The sequence below is a fragment of the Gnatocerus cornutus genome, chromosome 6 (assembly GCF_029298725.1).
Source record: "Gnatocerus cornutus isolate USDA-ARS CGAHR chromosome 6, icGnaCorn1.1, whole genome shotgun sequence".
Taxonomy (NCBI): Eukaryota; Metazoa; Arthropoda; class Insecta; order Coleoptera; family Tenebrionidae; genus Gnatocerus; species Gnatocerus cornutus.
The window spans coordinates 1,446,998-1,465,690 of record NC_142238.1 but is presented as its reverse complement, the minus strand read 5'-3'; positions in this window follow the sequence as shown (position 1 = coordinate 1,465,690).

The window sequence follows — 18,693 nt, the reverse complement described above, 5'->3', positions numbered from 1 at the left end:
AGAAACAACGAAAAACGGCAAGAAATCGTCGTTTTGCATCGAAATATGCGGTTTTCTGTAAGAATTTTGATGATTTCGTGCAGAATTCTGCTGTTTTCTTGCAACTCAGCCGTTAAATCTTTGTAAAAAGTGATGATTTTGTAGATTTCGTGTTTTTCTTTGCGAATTCAAGCCAGAAAACAACGAAAATCGACAAGAAATCGTCGTTTTGCATCGAAATGTGCGGTTTTCTGTAAGAATTTTGATGATTTCGTGCAGAATTCTGCTGTTTTCTTGCAATTCAGCCGTTGAATCTTGGTTAAAAGTGATGATTTTGTAGATTTCGTGCTCTTCTTTGCGAATTCAAACCAGAAAACAACGAAAATCGGCAAGAAATCGTCGTTTTGCATCAAAATAAGCGGTTTTCTCTAGGAATTTTGATGATTTCGTGCAGAACTCTGCTGTTTTCTTGCAATTCAGCCGTTGAATCTTGGAAAAAAGTGATGATTTTGTAGATTTCGTGCTCTTCTTTGCGAATTCAAGCCAGAAACAACGAAAAACGGCAAGAAATCGTCGTTTTGCATCGAAATATGCGGTTTTCTGTAAGAATTTTGATGATTTCGTGCAGAATTCTGTTGTTTTCTTGCAATTCAGCCGTTGAATCATGATAAAACGTGATGATTTTGTAGATTTCGTGCTCTTCTTTGCGAATTCAAGCCAGAAAACAACGAAAATCGGCGAGAAATCGTCGTTTTGCATTGAAATATGTGGTTTTCTCTATGAATTTTGATGATTTCGTGCAGAATTCTGCTGTCTTCTGGCAATTCAACCGTTGAATCTTGGTAAAAAGTGATGATTTTGTAGATTTCGTGCTCTTCTTTGCGAACTCAAGCCAGAAAACAACGAAAATCGGCGAGAAATCGTCGTTTTGCCTCGAAATATGCGGTTTTCTGTATGAAATTTGATGATTTCGTGCAGAATTCTGCTGTTTTCTGGCAATTCAACCGTTGAATCTTGGTAAAAAGTGATGATTTTGTAGATTTCGTGCTCTTCTTTGCGAATTCAAACCAGAAAACAACGAAAATCAGCGAGAAATCGTCGTTTTGCATCGAAATATGCGGTTTTCTCTAGGAATTTTGATGATTTCGTGCAGAATTCTGCTGTTTTCTTGCAATTCAGCCGTTGAATCTTGGAAAAAAGTGATGATTTTGTAGATTTCGTGCTCTTCTTTGCGAATTCAAGCCAGAAACAACGAAAAACGGCAAGAAATCGTCGTTTTGCATCGAAATATGCGGTTTTCTGTAAGAATTTTGATGATTTCGTGCAGAATTCTGCTGTTTTCTTGCAACTCAGCCGTTAAATCTTGGTAAAAAGTGATGATTTTGTGGATTTCGTGTTTTTCTTTGCGAATTCAAGCCAGAAAACATCGAAAATCGACAAGAAATCGTCGTTTTGCATCGAAATGTGCGGTTTTCTGTAAGAATTTTGATGATTTCGTGCAGAATTCTGCTGTTTTCTTGCAATTCAGCCGTTGAATCTTGGTTAAAAGTGATGATTTTGTAGATTTCGTGCTCTTCTTTGCGAATTCAAACCAGAAAACAACGAAAATCAGCGAGAAATCGTCGTTTTGCATCGAAATATGCGGTTTTCTGTAAGAATTTTGATGATTTCGTGCAGAATTCTGCTGTGATTTCGTGCTCTTCTTTTCGAATTCAAACCAGAAAACAACGAAAATCGGCAAGAAATCGTCGTTTTGCATCGAAATATGCGGTTTTCTGTAAGAATTTTGATGACTTCGTGCAGAATTCTGCTGTTTTCTTGCAATTCAGCCGTTGAATCTTGGTAAAAAGTGATGATTTTGTAGATTTCGTGCTCTTCTTTGCGAATTTAAGCCAGAAAACAAAGAAAATCGGCGAGAAATCGTCGTTTTGCATCGAAATATGCGGTTTTCTCTAAGAATTTTGATGATTTCGTGCAGAATTTTGCTGTTTTCTTGCTGTTGAATCTTGGTAAAAAGTGATGATTTTGTAGATTTCGTGCTCTTCTTTGCGAATTCAAGCCAGAAACAACGAAAAATGGCAAGAAATCGTCGATTTGCATCGAAATATGCGGTTTTCTGTAAGAATTTTGATGATTTCGTGCAGAATTCTGCTGTTTTCTTGCAATTCAGCGGTTGAATCTTAATAAAAAGTGATGATTTTGTAGATTTCGTGCTCTTCTTTGCGAATTTAAGCCAGAAAACAAAGAAAATCGGCGAGAAATCGTCGTTTTGCATCGAAATATGCGGTTTTCTCTAAGAATTTTGATGATTTCGTGCAGAATTTTGCTGTTTTCTTGCAATTCAGGCGATGAATCTTGGTAAAAAGTGATGATTTTGTAGATTTCGTGGTTTTCTTTGCGAATTCATGCCAGAAAACAACGAAAATCGACAAGAAATCGTCGTTTTGCATCGAAATGTGCGGTTTTCTGTAAGAATTTTGATGATTTCGTGCAGAATTCTGCTGTTTTCTTGCAATTCAGTCGTTGAATCTTGGTAAAAAGTGATGATTTTGTAGATTTCGTGCTCTTCTTTGCGAATTCAAGCCAGAAAACAACGAACATCGGCGAGAAATCGTCGTTTTGCATCAAAATATGCGGTTTTTTGTAAGAATTTTGATGATTTCGTGCAGAATTCTGCTGTTTTCTTGCAATTCAGCCGTTGAATCTTGGTAAAAAGTGATGATTTTGTAGATTTCGTGCTCTTCTTTGCGAATTCAAGCCAGAAAACAACGAAAATCGGCGAGAAATCGTCGTTTTGCATTGAAATATGTGGTTTTCTCTAAGAATTTTGATGATTTCGTGCAGAATTCTGCTGTTTTCTTGCAATTCAGCCGTTGAATCTTGGTAAAAAGTGATGATTTTGTAAATTTCGTGCTCTTCTTTGCGAATTCAAGCCAGAATACAACGAAAATCGGCGAGAAATCGTCGATTTGCATCAAAATAAGCGGTTTCCTCTAGGAATTTTGATGATTTCGTGCAGAAGTCTGCTGTTTTCTTGCAATTCAGCCGTTGAATCTTGGAAAAAAGTGATGATTTTGTAGATTTCGTGCTCTTCTTTGCGAATTCAAGCCAGAAACAACGAAAAACGGCAAGAAATCGTCGTTTTGCATCGAAATATGCGGTTTTCTCTAAGAATTTTGATGATTTCGTGCAGAATTTTGCTGTTTTCTTGCAATTCAGCCGTTGAATCTTGGTAAAAAGTGATGATTTTGTAAATTTCGTGCTCTTCTTTGCGAATTCAAGCCAGAAAACAACGAAAATCGGCGAGAAATCGTCGTTTTGCATCGATATATGCGGTTTTCTGTAAGAATTTTGATGATTTCGTGCAGAATTCTGCTGTTTTCTTGCAACTCAGCCGTTAAATCTCGGTAAAAAGTGATGATTTTGTAGATTTCGTGTTTTTCTTTGCGAATTCAAGCCAGAAAACATCGAAAATCGACAAGAAATCGTCGTTTTGCATCGAAATGTGCGGTTTTCTGTAAGAATTTTGATGATTTCGTGCAGAATTTTGCTGTTTTCTTGCAATTCAGGCGTTGAATCTTGGTAAAAAGTGATGATTTTGTAGATTTCGTGCTCTTCTTTGCGAATTCAAGCCAGAAACAACGAAAAACGGCAAGAAATCGTCGTTTTGCATCGAAATATGCGGTTTTCTGTAAGAATTTTGATGATTTCGTGCAGAATTCTGCTGTTTTCTGGCAATTCAACCGTTGAATTTTGGTAAAAGGTGATGATTTTGTAGATTTCGTGCTCTTCTTTGCGAACTCAAGCCAGAAAACAACGAAAATCGTCGAGAAATCGTTGTTTTGCTTCGAAATATGCGGTTTTCTGTGAGACTTTTGATGATTTCGTGCAGAATTCTGCTGTTTTCTTGCAATTCAGCCGTTGAATCATGACAAAAAGTGATGATTTTGTAGATTTCGTGCTCTTCTATGCGAATTCAAGCCAGAAAACAACGAAAATCGGCAAGAAATCGTCGTTTTGCATCGAAATATGCGGTTTTCTGTAAGAATTTTGATGACTTCGTGCAGAATTCTGCTGTTTTCTTGCAATTCAGCCGTTGAATCTTGGTAAAAAGTGATGATTTTGTAGATTTCGTGCTCTTCTTTGCGAATTTAAGCCAGAAAACAAAGAAAATCGGCGAGAAATCGTCGTTTTGCATCGAAATATGCGGTTTTCTCTAAGAATTTTGATGAATTCGTGCAGAATTTTGCTGTTTTCTTGCAATTCAGCTGTTGAATCTTGGTAAAAAGTGATGATTTTGTAGATTTCGTGCTCTTCTTTGCGAATTCAAGCCAGAAACAACGAAAAATGGCAAGAAATCGTCGATTTGCATCGAAATATGCGGTTTTCTGTAAGAATTTTGATGATTTCGTGCAGAATTCTGCTGTTTTCTTGCAATTCAGCGGTTGAATCTTAATAAAAAGTGATGATTTTGTAGATTTCGTGCTCTTCTTTGCGAATTTAAGCCAGAAAATAAAGAAAATCGGCGAGAAATCGTCGTTTTGCATCGAAATATGCGGTTTTCTCTAAGAATTTTGATGATTTCGTGCAGAATTTTGCTGTTTTCTTGCAATTCAGCCGTTGAATCTTGGTAAAAAGTGATGATTTTGTAAATTTCGTGCTCTTCTTTGCGAATTCAAGCCAGAAAACAACGAAAATCGGCGAGAAATCGTCGTTTTGCATCGATATATGCGGTTTTCTGTAAGAATTTTGATGATTTCGTGCAGAATTCTGCTGTTTTCTTGCAATTCAGCCGTTGAATCATGATAAAAAGTGATGATTTTGTAGATTTCGTGCTCTTCTTTGCGAATTCAAGCCAGAAAACAACGAAAATCGGCGAGAAATCGTCGTTTTGCATTGAAATATGTGGTTTTCTCTAAGAATTTTGATGATTTCGTGCAGAATTCTGCTGTTTTCTTGCAACTCAGCCGTTAAATCTTGGTAAAAAGTGATGATTTTGTAGATTTCGTGTTTTTCTTTGCGAATTCAAGCCAGAAAACATCGAAAATCGACAAGAAATCGTCGTTTTGCATCGAAATGTGCGGTTTTCTGTAAGAATTTTGATGATTTCGTGCAGAATTTTGCTGTTTTCTTGCAATTCAGGCGTTGAATCTTGGTAAAAAGTGATGATTTTGTAGATTTCGTGCTCTTCTTTGCGAATTCAAGCCAGAAACAACGAAAAATGGCAAGAAATCGTCGATTTGCATCGAAATATGCGGTTTTCTGTAAGAATTTTGATGATTTCGTGCAGAATTCTGCTGTTTTCTTGCAATTCAGCGGTTGAATCTTAATAAAAAGTGATGATTTTGTAGATTTCGTGCTCTTCTTTGCGAATTTAAGCCAGAAAACAAAGAAAATCGGCGAGAAATCGTCGTTTTGCATCGAAATATGCGGTTTTCTCTAAGAATTTTGATGATTTCGTGCAGAATTTTGCTGTTTTCTTGCAATTCAGCCGTTGAATCTTGGTAAAAAGTGATGATTTTGTAAATTTCGTGCTCTTCTTTGCGAATTCAAGCCAGAAAACAACGAAAATCGGCGAGAAATCGTCGTTTTGCATCGATATATGCGGTTTTCTGTAAAAATTTTGATGATTTCGTGCAGAATTCTGCTGTTTTCTTGCAATTCAGCCGTTGAATCAAGATAAAAAGTGATGATTTTGTAGATTTCGTGCTCTTCTTTGCGAATTCAAGCCAGAAAACAACGAAAATCGGCGAGAAATCGTCGTTTTGCATTGAAATATGTGGTTTTCTCTAAGAATTTTGATGATTTCGTGCAGAATTTTGCTGTTTTCTTGCAATTCAGGCGTTGAATCTTGGTAAAAAGTGATGATTTTGTAGATTTCGTGCTCTTCTTTGCGAATTCAAGCCAGAAAACAACGAAAAACGGCAAGAAATCGTCGTTTTGCATCGAAATATGCGGTTTTCTGTAAGAATTTTGATGATTTCGTGCAGAATTCTGCTGTTTTCTGGCAATTTAACCGTTGAATTTTGGTAAAAGGTGATGATTTTGTAGATTTCGTGCTCTTCTTTGCGAACTCAAGCCAGAAAACAACGAAAATCGGCGAGAAATCGTTGTTTTGCTTCGAAATATGCGGTTTTCTGTAAGAATTTTGATGATTTCGTGCAGAATTCTGCTGTTTTCTTGCAATTCAGCCGTTGAATCATGACAAAAAGGGATGATTTTGTAGATTTCGTGCTCTTCTATGCGAAATCAAGACAGAAAACAACGAAAATCGGCAAGAAATCGTCGTTTTGCATCGAAATATGCGGTTTTCTGTAAGAATTTTGATGACTTCGTGCAGAATTCTGCTGTTTTCTTGCAATTCAGCCGTTGAATCTTGGTAAAAAGTGATGATTTTGTAGACTTCGTGCTCTTCTATGCGAATTTAAGCCAGAAAACAAAGAAAATCGGCGAGAAATCGTCGTTTTGCATCGAAATATGCGGTTTTCTCTAAGAATTTTGATGATTTCGTGCAGAATTTTGCTGTTTTCTTGCAATTCAGCTGTTGAATCTTGGTAAAAAGTGATGATTTTGTAGATTTCGTGCTCTTCTTTGCGAATTCAAGCCAGAAACAACGAAAAATGGCAAGAAATCGTCGATTTGCATCGAAATATGCGGTTTTCTGTAAGAATTTTGATGATTTCGTGCAGAATTCTGCTGTTTTCTTGCAATTCAGCGGTTGAATCTTAATAAAAAGTGATGATTTTGTAGATTTCGTGCTCTTCTTTGCGAATTTAAGCCAGAAAACAAAGAAAATCGGCGAGAAATCGTCGTTTTGCATCGAAATATGCGGTTTTCTCTAAGAATTTTGATGATTTCGTGCAGAATTTTGCTGTTTTCTTGCAATTCAGGCGTTGAATCTTGGTAAAAAGTGATGATTTTGTAGATTTCGTGGTTTTCTTTGCGAATTCATGCCAGAAAACAACGAAAATCGACAAGAAATCGTCGTTTTGCATCGAAATGTGCGGTTTTCTGTAAGAATTTTGATGATTTCGTGCAGAATTCTGCTGTTTTCTTGCAATTCAGCCGTTGAATCTTGGTAAAAAGTGATGATTTTTAGATTTCGTGCTCTTCTTTGCGAACTCAACCCAGAAAACAACGAAAATCGGCGAGAAATCGTTGTTTTGCATCGAAATATGCGGTTTTCTGTAAGAATTTTGATGATTTCGTGCAGAATACTGCTGTTTTCTTGCAATTCAGCCGTTGAATCATGATAAAAAGTGATGATGTTGTAGATTTCGTGCTCTTCTTTGCGAATTCAAGCCAGAAAACAACGAAAATCGGCGAGAAATCGTCGTTTTGCATTGAAATATGTGGTTTTCTCTAAGAATTTTGATGATTTTGTGCAGAATTCTGCTGTTTTCTTGCAATTCAGCCGTTGAATCTTGGTAAAAAGTGATGATTTTGTAAATTTCGTGCTCTTCTTTGCGAATTCAAGCCAGAAAACAACGAAAATCGGCGAGAAATCGTCGATTTGCATCGATATATGCGGTTTTCTGTAAGAATTTTGATGATTTCGTGCAGAATTCTGCTGTTTTCTGGCAATTCAACCGTTGAGTCTTGGTAAAAAGTGATGATTTTGTAGATTTCGTGCTCTTCTTTGCCAACTCAAGCCAGAAAACAACGAAAATCGGCGAGAAATCGTCGTTTTGCATCAAAATAAGCGGTTTTCTCTAGGAATTTTGATGATTTCGTGCAGAATTCTGCTGTTTTCTTGCAATTCAGCCGTTGAATCTTGGTAAAAAGTGATGATTTTGTAAATTTCGTGCTCTTCTTTGCGAATTCAAGCCAGAAACAACGAAAAACGGCAAGAAATCGTCGTTTTGCATCGAAATATGCGGTTTTCTGTAAGAATTTTGATGATTTCGTGCAGAATTCTGCTGTTTTCTTGCAATTCAGCCGTTGAATCTTGGTAAAAAGTGATGATTTTGTAGATTTCGTGCTCTTCTTTGCGAACTCAACCCAGAAAACAACGAAAATCGGCGAGAAATCGTTGTTTTGCATCGAAATATGCGGTTTTCTGTAAGAATTTTGATAATTTCGTGCAGAATACTGCTGTTTTCTTGCAATTCAGCCGTTGAATCATGATAAAAAGTGATGATTTTGTAGATTTCGTGCTCTTCTTTGCGAATTAAAGCCAGAAAACAACGAAAATCGGCGAGAAATCGTCGTTTTGCATCGATATATGCGGTTTTCTGTAAGAATTTTGATGATTTCGTGCAGAATTCTGCTGTTTTCTGGCAATTCAACCGTTGAGTCTTGGTAAAAAGTGATGATTTTGTAGATTTCGTGCTCTTCTTTGCCAATTCAAGCCAGAAAACAACGAAAATCGGCGAGAAATCGTCGTTTTGCATCAAAATAAGCGGTTTTCTCTAGGAATTTTGATGATTTCGTGCAGAATTCTGCTGTTTTCTTGCAATTCAGCCGTTGAATCTTGGTAAAAAGTGAAGATTTTGTAAATTTCGTGCTCTTCTTTGCGAATTCAAGCCAGAAACAACGAAAAACGGCAATAAATCGTCGTTTTGCATCGAAATATGCGGTTTTCTGTAAGAATTTTGATGATTTCGTGCAGAATTCTGCTGTTTTCTTGCAACTCAGCCGTTAAATCTTGGTAAAAAGTGATGATTTTGTAGATTTTGTGCTCTTCTTTGCGAATTCAAGCCAGAAAACAACGAAAATCAGCGAGAAATCGTCGTTTTGCATCGAAATATGCGGTTTTCTGTAAGAATTTTGATGATTTCGTGCAGAATTCTGCTGTTTTCTTGCAACTCAGCCGTTAAATCTTGGTAAAAAGTGATGATTTTGTAGATTTTGTGCTCTTCTTTGCGAATTCAAGCCAGAAAACAACGAAAATCAGCGAGAAATCGTCGTTTTGCATCGAAATATGCGGTTTTCTGTAAGAATTTTGATGATTTCGTGCAGAATTCTGCTGTTTTCTTGCAATTCAACCGTTGAATCTTGGGAAAAAGTGATGATTTTGTAGATTTCGTGCTCTTCTTTTCGAATTCAAGCCAGAAAACAATGAAAATCGGCGAGAAATCGTTGTTTGGATCGAAATATGCGGTTTTCTCTAAGAATTTTGATGATTTCGTGCAGAATTCTGCTGTTTTCTTGCAATTTAGCCGTTGAATCTTGGTAAAAAGTGATGATTTTGTAGATTTCGTGCTCTTCTTTGCGAATTAAAGCCAGAAAACAACGAAAATCGGCGAGAAATCGTCGTTCTGCATTGAAATATGTGGTTTTCTCTAAGATTTTTGATGGTTTCGTGCAGAATTCTGCTGTTTTCTTGCAATTCAGCCGTTGAATCTTGGTAAAAAGTGATGATTTTGTAAATTTCGTGCTCTTCTTTGCGAATTCAAGCCAGAAAACAACGAAAATCGGCGAGAAATCGTCGTTTTGCATCGAAATATGCGGCTTTCTGTAAGAATTTTGATGATTTCGTGCAGAATTCTGCTGTTTTCTGGCAATTCAACCGTTGAATCTTGGTTAAAAGTGATGATTTTGTGGACTTCGTGCTCTTCTTTGCGAATTCAAGCCAAAAAACAACGAAAATCGGCGACAAATCGTCGTTTTGCATCGAAATATGCGGTTTTCTGTAAGAGTTTTGATGATTTCGTGCAGAATTCTGCTGTTTTCTTGCAATTCAGCCGTTGAATCTTGGTAAAAAGTGATGATTTTGTAGATATCGTGCTCTTCTTTGCGAATTCAAGCCAGAAAACAACGAAAATCGGCGAGAAATCGTCGTTTTGCATTGAAATATGTGGTTTTCTCTAAGAATTTTGATGATTTCGTGCAGAATTCTGCTGTTTTCTTGCAATTCAGCCGTTGAATCTTGGTAAAAAGTGATGATTTTGTAAATTTCGTGCTCTTCTTTGCGAATTCAAGCCAGAAAACAACGAAAATCGGCGAGAAATCGTCGATTTGCATCGATATATGCGGTTTTCTGTAAGAATTTTGATGATTTCGTGCAGAATTCTGCTGTTTTCTGGCAATTCAACCGTTGAGTCTTGGTAAAAAGTGATGATTTTGTAGATTTCGTGCTCTTCTTTGCCAACTCAAGCCAGAAAACAACGAAAATCGGCGAGAAATCGTCGTTTTGCATCAAAATAAGCGGTTTTCTCTAGGAATTTTGATGATTTCGTGCAGAATTCTGCTGTTTTCTTGCAATTCAGCCGTTGAATCTTGGTAAAAAGTGATGATTTTGTAAATTTCGTGCTCTTCTTTGCGAATTCAAGCCAGAAACAACGAAAAACGGCAAGAAATCGTCGTTTTGCATCGAAATATGCGGTTTTCTGTAAGAATTTTGATGATTTCGTGCAGAATTCTGCTGTTTTCTTGCAACTCAGCCGTTAAATCTTGGTAAAAAGTGATGATTTTGTAGATTTTGTGCTCTTCTTTGCGAATTCAAGCCAGAAAACAATGAAAATCAGCGAGAAATCGTCGTTTTGCATCGAAATATGCGGTTTTCTGTAAGAATTTTGATGATTTCGTGCAGAATTCTGCTGTTTTCTTGCAATTCAACCGTTGAATCTTGGGAAAAAGTGATGATTTTGTAGATTTCGTGCTCTTTTTTTCGAATTCAAGCCAGAAAACAATGAAAATCGGCGAGAAATCGTTGTTTTGAATCGAAATATGCGGTTTTCTCTAAGAATTTTGATGATTTCGTGCAGAATTCTGCTGTTTTCTTGCAATTTAGCCGTTGAATCTTGGTAAAAAGTGATGATTTTGTAGATTTCGTGCTCTTCTTTGCGAATTAAAGCCAGAAAACAACGAAAATCGGCGAGAAATCGTCGTTTTGCATTGAAATATGTGGTTTTCTCTAAGAATTTTGATGATTTCGTGCAGAATTCTGCTGTTTTCTTGCAATTCAGCCGTTGAACCTTGGTAAAAAGTGATGATTTTGTAAATTTCGTGCTCTTCTTTGCGAACTCAAGCCAGAAAACAACGAAAATCGGCGAGAAATCGTCGTTTTGCATCAAAATAAGCGGTTTCCTCTAGGAATTTTGATGATTTCGTGCAGAATTCTGCGGTTTTCTTGCAATTCAGCCGTTGAATCTTGGAAAAAAGTGATGATTTTGTAGATTTCGTGCTCTTCTTTGCGAATTCAAGCCAGAAACAACGAAAAAACGGCAAGAAATCGTCGTTTTGCATCGAAATATGCGGTTTTCTGTAAGAATTTTGATGATTTCGTGCAGAATACTGCTGTTTTCTTGCAATTCAGCCGTTGAATCATGATAAAAAGTGATGATTTTGTAGATTTCGTGCTCTTCTTTGCGAATTCAAGCCAGAAAACAACGAAAATCGGCGAGAAATCGTCGTTTTGCATTGAAATATGTGGTTTTCTCTAAGAATTTTGATGATTTCGTGCAGAATTCTGCTGTTTTCTTGCAATTCAGCCGTTGAATCTTGGTAAAAAGTGATGATTTTGTAAATTTCGTGCTCTTCTTTGCGAATTCAAGCCAGAAAACAACGAAAATCGGCGAGAAATCGTCGTTTTGCATCGATATATGCGGTTTTCTGTAAGAATTTTGATGATTTCGTGCAGAATTCTGCTGTTTTCTGGCAATTCAACCGTTGAGTCTTGGTAAAAAGTGATGATTTTGTAGATTTCGTGCTCTTCTTTGCCAACTCAAGCCAGAAAACAACGAAAATCGGCGGGAAATCGTCGTTTTGCATCAAAATAAGCGGTTTTCTCTAGGAATTTTGATGATTTCGTGCAGAATTCTGCTGTTTTCTTGCAATTCAGCCGTTGAATCTTGGTAAAAAGTGAAGATTTTGTAAATTTCGTGCTCTTTTTTGCGAATTCAAGCCAGAAACAACGAAAAACGGCAATAAATCGTCGTTTTGCATCGAAATATGCGGTTTTCTGTAAGAATTTTGATGATTTCGTGCAGAATTCTGCTGTTTTCTTGCAACTCAGCCGTTAAATCTTGGTAAAAAGTGATGATTTTGTAGATTTTGTGCTCTTCTTTGCGAATTCAAGCCAGAAAACAACGAAAATCAGCGAGAAATCGTCGTTTTGCATCGAAATATGCGGTTTTCTGTAAGAATTTTGATGATTTCGTGCAGAATTCTGCTGTTTTCTTGCAATTCAACCGTTGAATCTTGGGAAAAAGTGATGATTTTGTAGATTTCGTGCTCTTCTTTTCGAATTCAAGCCAGAAAACAATGAAAATCGGCGAGAAATCGTTGTTTGGATCGAAATATGCGGTTTTCTCTAAGAATTTTGATGATTTCGTGCAGAATTCTGCTGTTTTCTTGCAATTTAGCCGTTGAATCTTGGTAAAAAGTGATGATTTTGTAGATTTCGTGCTCTTCTTTGCGAATTAAAGCCAGAAAACAACGAAAATCGGCGAGAAATCGTCGTTCTGCATTGAAATATGTGGTTTTCTCTAAGATTTTTGATGGTTTCGTGCAGAATTCTGCTGTTTTCTTGCAATTCAGCCGTTGAATCTTGGTAAAAAGTGATGATTTTGTAAATTTCGTGCTCTTCTTTGCGAATTCAAGCCAGAAAACAACGAAAATCGGCGAGAAATCGTCGTTTTGCATCGAAATATGCGGCTTTCTGTAAGAATTTTGATGATTTCGTGCAGAATTCTGCTGTTTTCTGGCAATTCAACCGTTGAATCTTGGTTAAAAGTGATGATTTTGTGGACTTCGTGCTCTTCTTTGCGAATTCAAGCCAGAAAACAACGAAAATCGGCGACAAATCGTCGTTTTGCATCGAAATATGCGGTTTTCTGTAAGAGTTTTGATGATTTCGTGCAGAATTCTGCTGTTTTCTTGCAATTCAGCCGTTGAATCTTGGTAAAAAGTGATGATTTTGTAGATATCGTGCTCTTCTTTGCGAATTCAAGCCAGAAAACAACGAAAACCGGCGACAAATCGTCGTTTTGCATCGATATATGCGGTTTTCTGTAAGAATTTTGATGATTTCGTGCAGAATTCTGCTGTTTTCTTGCAATTCAGCTGTTGAATCTTGGTAAAAAGTGATGATTTTGTAGATTTCGTGCTCTTCTTTGCGAATTCAAGCCAGAAAACAACGAAAATCGGCGAGAAATCGTCGTTTTTCATCGAAATATGTTTTTTTTCTGTTAGAATTTTGATGATTTCGTGCAGAATTCTGCTGTTTTCTTGCAATTCAGCTGTTGAATCTTGGTAAAAAGTGATAATTTTGTAGATTTCGTGCTCTTCTTTGCGAATTTAAGCCAGAAAACAACGAAAATCGGCGAGAAATCGTCGTTTTGCATCGAAATATGCGGTTTCGTGCAGAATTCTGCTGTTTTCTTGCAATTCAGCCGTTGAATCTTGGTAAAAAGTGATGATTTTGTAGATTTCGTGCTCTTCTTTGCAAATTCAAGCCAGAAACAACGAAAAACGGCAAGAAATCGTCGTTTTGCATCGAAATATGCGGTTTTCTGTAAGAATTTTGATGATTTCGTGCAAAATTCTGCTGTTTTCTAGCAATTCAAAAGTTGAATTTTGGTAAAAGGTGATGATTTTGTAGATTTCGTGCTCTTCTTTGCGAACTCAACCCAGAAAACAACGAAAATCGGCGAAAAATCGTTGTTTTGCATCGAAATATGCGGTTTTCTGTAAGAATTTTGATGATTTCGTGCAGAATACTGCTGTTTTCTTGCAATTCAGCCGTTGAATCATGATAAAAAGTGATGATTTTGTAGATTTCGTGCTCTTCTTTGCGAATTCAAGCCAGAAAACAACGAAAATCGGCGAGAAATCGTCGTTTTGCATTGAAATATGTGGTTTTCTCTAAGAATTTTGATGATTTCGTGCAGAATTCTGCTGTTTTCTGGCAATTCAGCCGTTGAATCTTGGTAAAAAGTGATGATTTTGTAGATATCGTGCTCTTCTTTGCGAATTCAAGCCAGAAAACAACGAAAATCGGCGACAAATCGTCGTTTTGCATCGATATATGCGGTTTTCTGTAAGAATTTTGATGATTTCGTGCAGAATTCTGCTGTTTTCTTGCAATTCAGCCGTTGAATCTTGGTAAAAAGTGATAATTTTGTAGATTTCGTGCTCTTCTTTGCGAATTTAAGCCAGAAAACAACGAAAATCGGCGAGAAATCGTCGTTTTGCATCGAAATATGCGGTTTCGTGCAGAATTCTGCTGTTTTCTTGCAATTCAGCCGTTGAATCTTGGTAAAAAGTGATGATTTTGTAGATTTCGTGCTCTTCTTTGCGAATTCAAGCCAGAAAACAACGAAAATCGGCGACAAATCGTCGTTTTGCATCGAAATATGCGGTTTTCTCTAAGAATTTTGATGATTTCGTGCAGAATTCTGCTGTTTTCTTGCAATTTAGCCGTTGAATCTTGGTAAAAAGTGATGATTTTGTAGATTTCGTGCACTTTTTTGCGAATTCAAGCCAGAAAACAACGAAATAGGCGAGAAATCGTCGTTTTGCATCAAAATATGCGGTTTTCTGTAAGAATTTTGATGATTTCGTGCAGAATTCTGCTGTTTTCTTGCAATTCAGCTGTTGAATCTTGGTAAAAAGTGATGATTTTGTAGATTTCGTGCTCTTCTTTGCGAATTCAAGCCAGAAAACAACGAAAATCGGCGAGAAATCGTCGTTTTGCATCGAAATATGTTTTTTTTCTGTTAGAATTTTGATGATTTTGTGCAGAATTCTGCTGTTTTCTTGCAATTCAGCCGTTGAATCTTGGTAAAAAGTGATAAATTTGTAGATTTCGTGCTCTTCTTTGCGAATTCAAGCCAGAAAACAACGAAAATCGGCGAGAAATCGTCGTTTTGCATCGAAATATGCGGTTTTCTGTAACAATTTTGATGATTTCGTGCAGAATTCTGCTGTTTTCTTGCAATTCAGCCGTTGAATCTTGATAAAAAGTGATGATTTTGTAGATTTCGTGCACTTTTTTGCGAATTCAAGCCAGAAAACAACGAAAATCGGCTAGAAATCGTCGTTTTGCATCGAAATATGCGGTTTTCTGTATGAATTTTGATGATTTCGTGCAGAATTCTGCAGTTTTCTTGCAATTCAGCTGTTGAATCTTGGTAAAAAGTGATGCTTTTGTAGATTTCGTGCTCTTCTTTGCGAATTCAAGTCAGAAAACAACGAAAATCGGCGAGAAATCGTCGTTTTGCATCGAAATATGCGGTTTGCTGTAAGAATTTTGATGATTTCGTGCAGAATTCTGCTGTTTTCTTGCAATTCAGCCGTTGAACCTTGGTAAAAAGTGATGATCTTGTAAATTTCGTGCTTTTCCTTGCGAATTCAAGCCAGAAAACAACGAAAATCGACAAGAAATCGTCCTTTTGCATCGAAATATGCGGTTTTCTGTAAGAATTTTGATGATTTCGTGCAGAATTCTGCTGTTTTCTTGCAATTCAGCCGTTGAATCTTGGTAAAAAGTGATGATTTTGTAAATTTCGTGCTCTTCTTTGCGAATTCAAGCCAGAAACAACGAAAAAACGGCAAGAAATCGTCGTTTTGCATCGAAATATGCGGTTTTCTGTAAGAATTTTGATGATTTCGTGCAGAATTCTGCTGTTTTCTTGCAACTCAGCCGTTAAATCTTGGTAAAAAGTGATGATTTTGTAGATTTTGTGCTCTTCTTTGCGAATTCAAGCCAGAAAACAACGAAAATCGGCGACAAATCGTCGTTTTGCATCGAAATATGCGGTTTTCTGTAAGAATTTTGATGATTTCGTGCAGAATTCTGCTGTTTTCTTGCAATTCAGCCGTTGAATCTTGGTAAAAAGTGATGATTTTGTAGATATCGTGCTCTTCTTTGCGAATTCAAGCCAGAAAACAACGAAAATCGGCGACAAATCTTCGTTTTGCATCGAAATATGCGGTTTTCTGTAAGAATTTTGATGATTTCGTGCAGAATTCTGCTGTTTTCTTGCAATTCAGCCGATGAATCTTGGTAAAAAGTGATGATTTTGTAGATTTCGTGCTCTTCTTTGCGAATTCAAGCCAGAAAACAACTAAAATCGGCGAGAAATCGTCGTTTTTCATCGAAATATGCGGTTTGCTGTAAGAATTTTGATGAATTCGTGCAGAATTCTGCTGTTTTCTTGCAATTCAGCCATTGAATCTTGGTAAAAAGTGATGATTTAGTAGATTTCGTGCACTTCTTTGCGAATTCAAGCCAGAAAACAACGAAAATCGGCGAGAAATCGTCGTTTTGCATCGAAATATGCGGTTTGCTGTAAGAATTTTGATGATTTCGTGCAGAATTCTGCTGTTTTCTTGCAATTCAGCCGTTGAATCTTGGTAAAAAGTGATGATATTTTAGATTTCGTGCTTTTCTTTGCGAATTCAAGCCAGAAAACAACGAAAATCGACAAGAAATCGTCGTTTTGCATCGAAATATGCGGTTTTCTGTAAGAATTTTGATGATTTCGTGCAGAATTCTGCTGTTTTCTGGCAATTCAACCGTTGAATCTTGGTAAAAAGTGATAATTTTGTAGATTTCGTGCTCTTCTTTGCGAATTCAAGCCAGAAAACAACGAAAATCGGCGACAAATCGTCGTTTTGCATCGAAATATGCGGTTTTCTGTAAGAATTTTGATGATTTCGTGCAGAATTCTGCTGTTTTCTTGCAATTCAGCTGTTGAATCTTGGTAAAAAGTGATGATTTTGTAGATTTCGTGCTCTTCTTTGCGAATTCAAGCCAGAAAACAACGAAAATCGGCGAGAAATCGTCGTTTTGCATCGAAATATGTTTTTTTTCTGTTAGAATTTTGATGATTTCGTGCAGAATTCTGCTGTTTTCTTGCAATTCAGCCGTTGAATCTTGGTAAAAAGTTATGATTTTGTAGATATCGTGCTCTTCTTTGCGAATTCAAGCCAGAAAACAACGAACATCGGCGACAAATCGTCGTTTTGCATCGAAATATGCGGTTTTCTGTAAGAATTTTGATGATTTCGTGCAGAATTCTGCTGTTTTCTTGCAATTCAGCCGTTGAATCTTGGTAAAAAGTGATGATTTTGTAGATTTCGTGCTCTTCTTTGCGAATTCAAGCCAGAAAACAACTAAAATCGGCGAGAAATCGTCGTTTTGCATCGAAATATGCGGTTTGCTGTAAGAATTTTGATGAATTCGTGCAGAATTCTGCTGTTTTCTTGCAATTCAGCCATTGAATCTTGGTAAAAAGTGATGATTTAGTAGATTTCGTGCACTTCTTTGCGAATTCAAGCCAGAAAACAACGAAAATCGGCGAGAAATCGTCGTTTTGCATGGAAATATGCGGTTTTCTGTAAGAATTTTGATGATTTCGTGCAGAATTCTGCTGTTTTCTTGCAATTCAGCCATTGAATCTTGGTAAAAAGTGATGATTTAGTAGAATTCGTGCCCTTCTTTGCGAATTCAAGCCAGAAAACAACGAAAATCGGCAAGAAATCGTCTTTTTGCATCGAAATATGCGGTTTTCTGTAAGAATTTTGATGATTTCGTGCAGAATTCTGCTGTTTTCTTGCAATTCAGCTATTGAATCTTGGTAAAATGTGATGATTTTGTAGATTTCGTGCTCTTCTTTGCGAATTGAAGACAGAAAACAACGAAAATCGGCGAGAAATCATCGTTTTGCATCGAAATATGCGGTTTGCTGTAAGAATTTTAATGATTTCGTGCAGAATACTGCTGTTTTCTTGCAATTCAGCCGTTCAATCTTGTTAAAAAGTGATGATTTTGTAGATTTCGTGCTTTTCTTTGCGAATTCAAGCCAGAAAACAACGAAAATCGGCAAGAAATCGTCTTTTTGCATCGAAATATGCGGTTTTCTGTAAGAATTTTGATGATTTCGTGCAGAATTCTGCTGTTTTCTTGCAATTTAGCCGTTGAATCTTGGTAAAAAGTGATGATTTTGTAGATTTCGTGCTCTTCTTTGCGAATTCAAGCCAGAAAACAACGAAAATCGGCGAGAAATCGTCGTTTTGCATGGAAATATGCGGTGTTCTGTAAGAATTTTGATGATTTCGTGCAGAATTCTGCTGTTTTCTTGCAATTCAGCCATTGAATCTTGGTAAAAAGTGATGATTTAGTAGATTTCGTGCCCTTCTTTGCGAATTCAAGCCAGAAAACAACGAAAATCGGCGAGAAATCGTCGTTTTGCATCGAAAAATGCTTTTTTTCTGTTAGAATTTTGATGATTTCGTGCAGAATTCTGCTGTTTTCTTGCAATTCAGCTATTGAATCTTGGTAAAATGTGATGATTTTGTAGATTTCGTGCTCTTCTTTGCAAATTCAAGACAGAAAACAACTAAAATCGGCGAGAAATCGTCGTTTTGCATCGAAATATGCGGTTTGCTGTAAGAATTTTGATGAATTCGTGCAGAATTCTGCTGTTTTCTTGCAATTCAGCCATTGAATCTTGGTAAAAAGTGATGATTTAGTAGATTTCGTGCACTTCTTTGCGAATTCAAGCCAGAAAACAACGAAAATCGGCGAGAAATCGTCGTTTTGCATGGAAATAGGCGGTTTTCTGTTAGAATTTTGATGATTTCGTGCAGAATTCTGCTGTTTTCTTGCAATTCAGCCATTGAATCTTGGTAAAAAGTGATGATTTAGTAGATTTCGTGCCCTTCTTTGCGAATTCAAGCCAGGAAACAACGAAAATCGGCGAGAAATCGTCGTTTTGCATCGAAAAATGCTTTTTTTCTGTTAGAATTTTGATGATTTCGTGC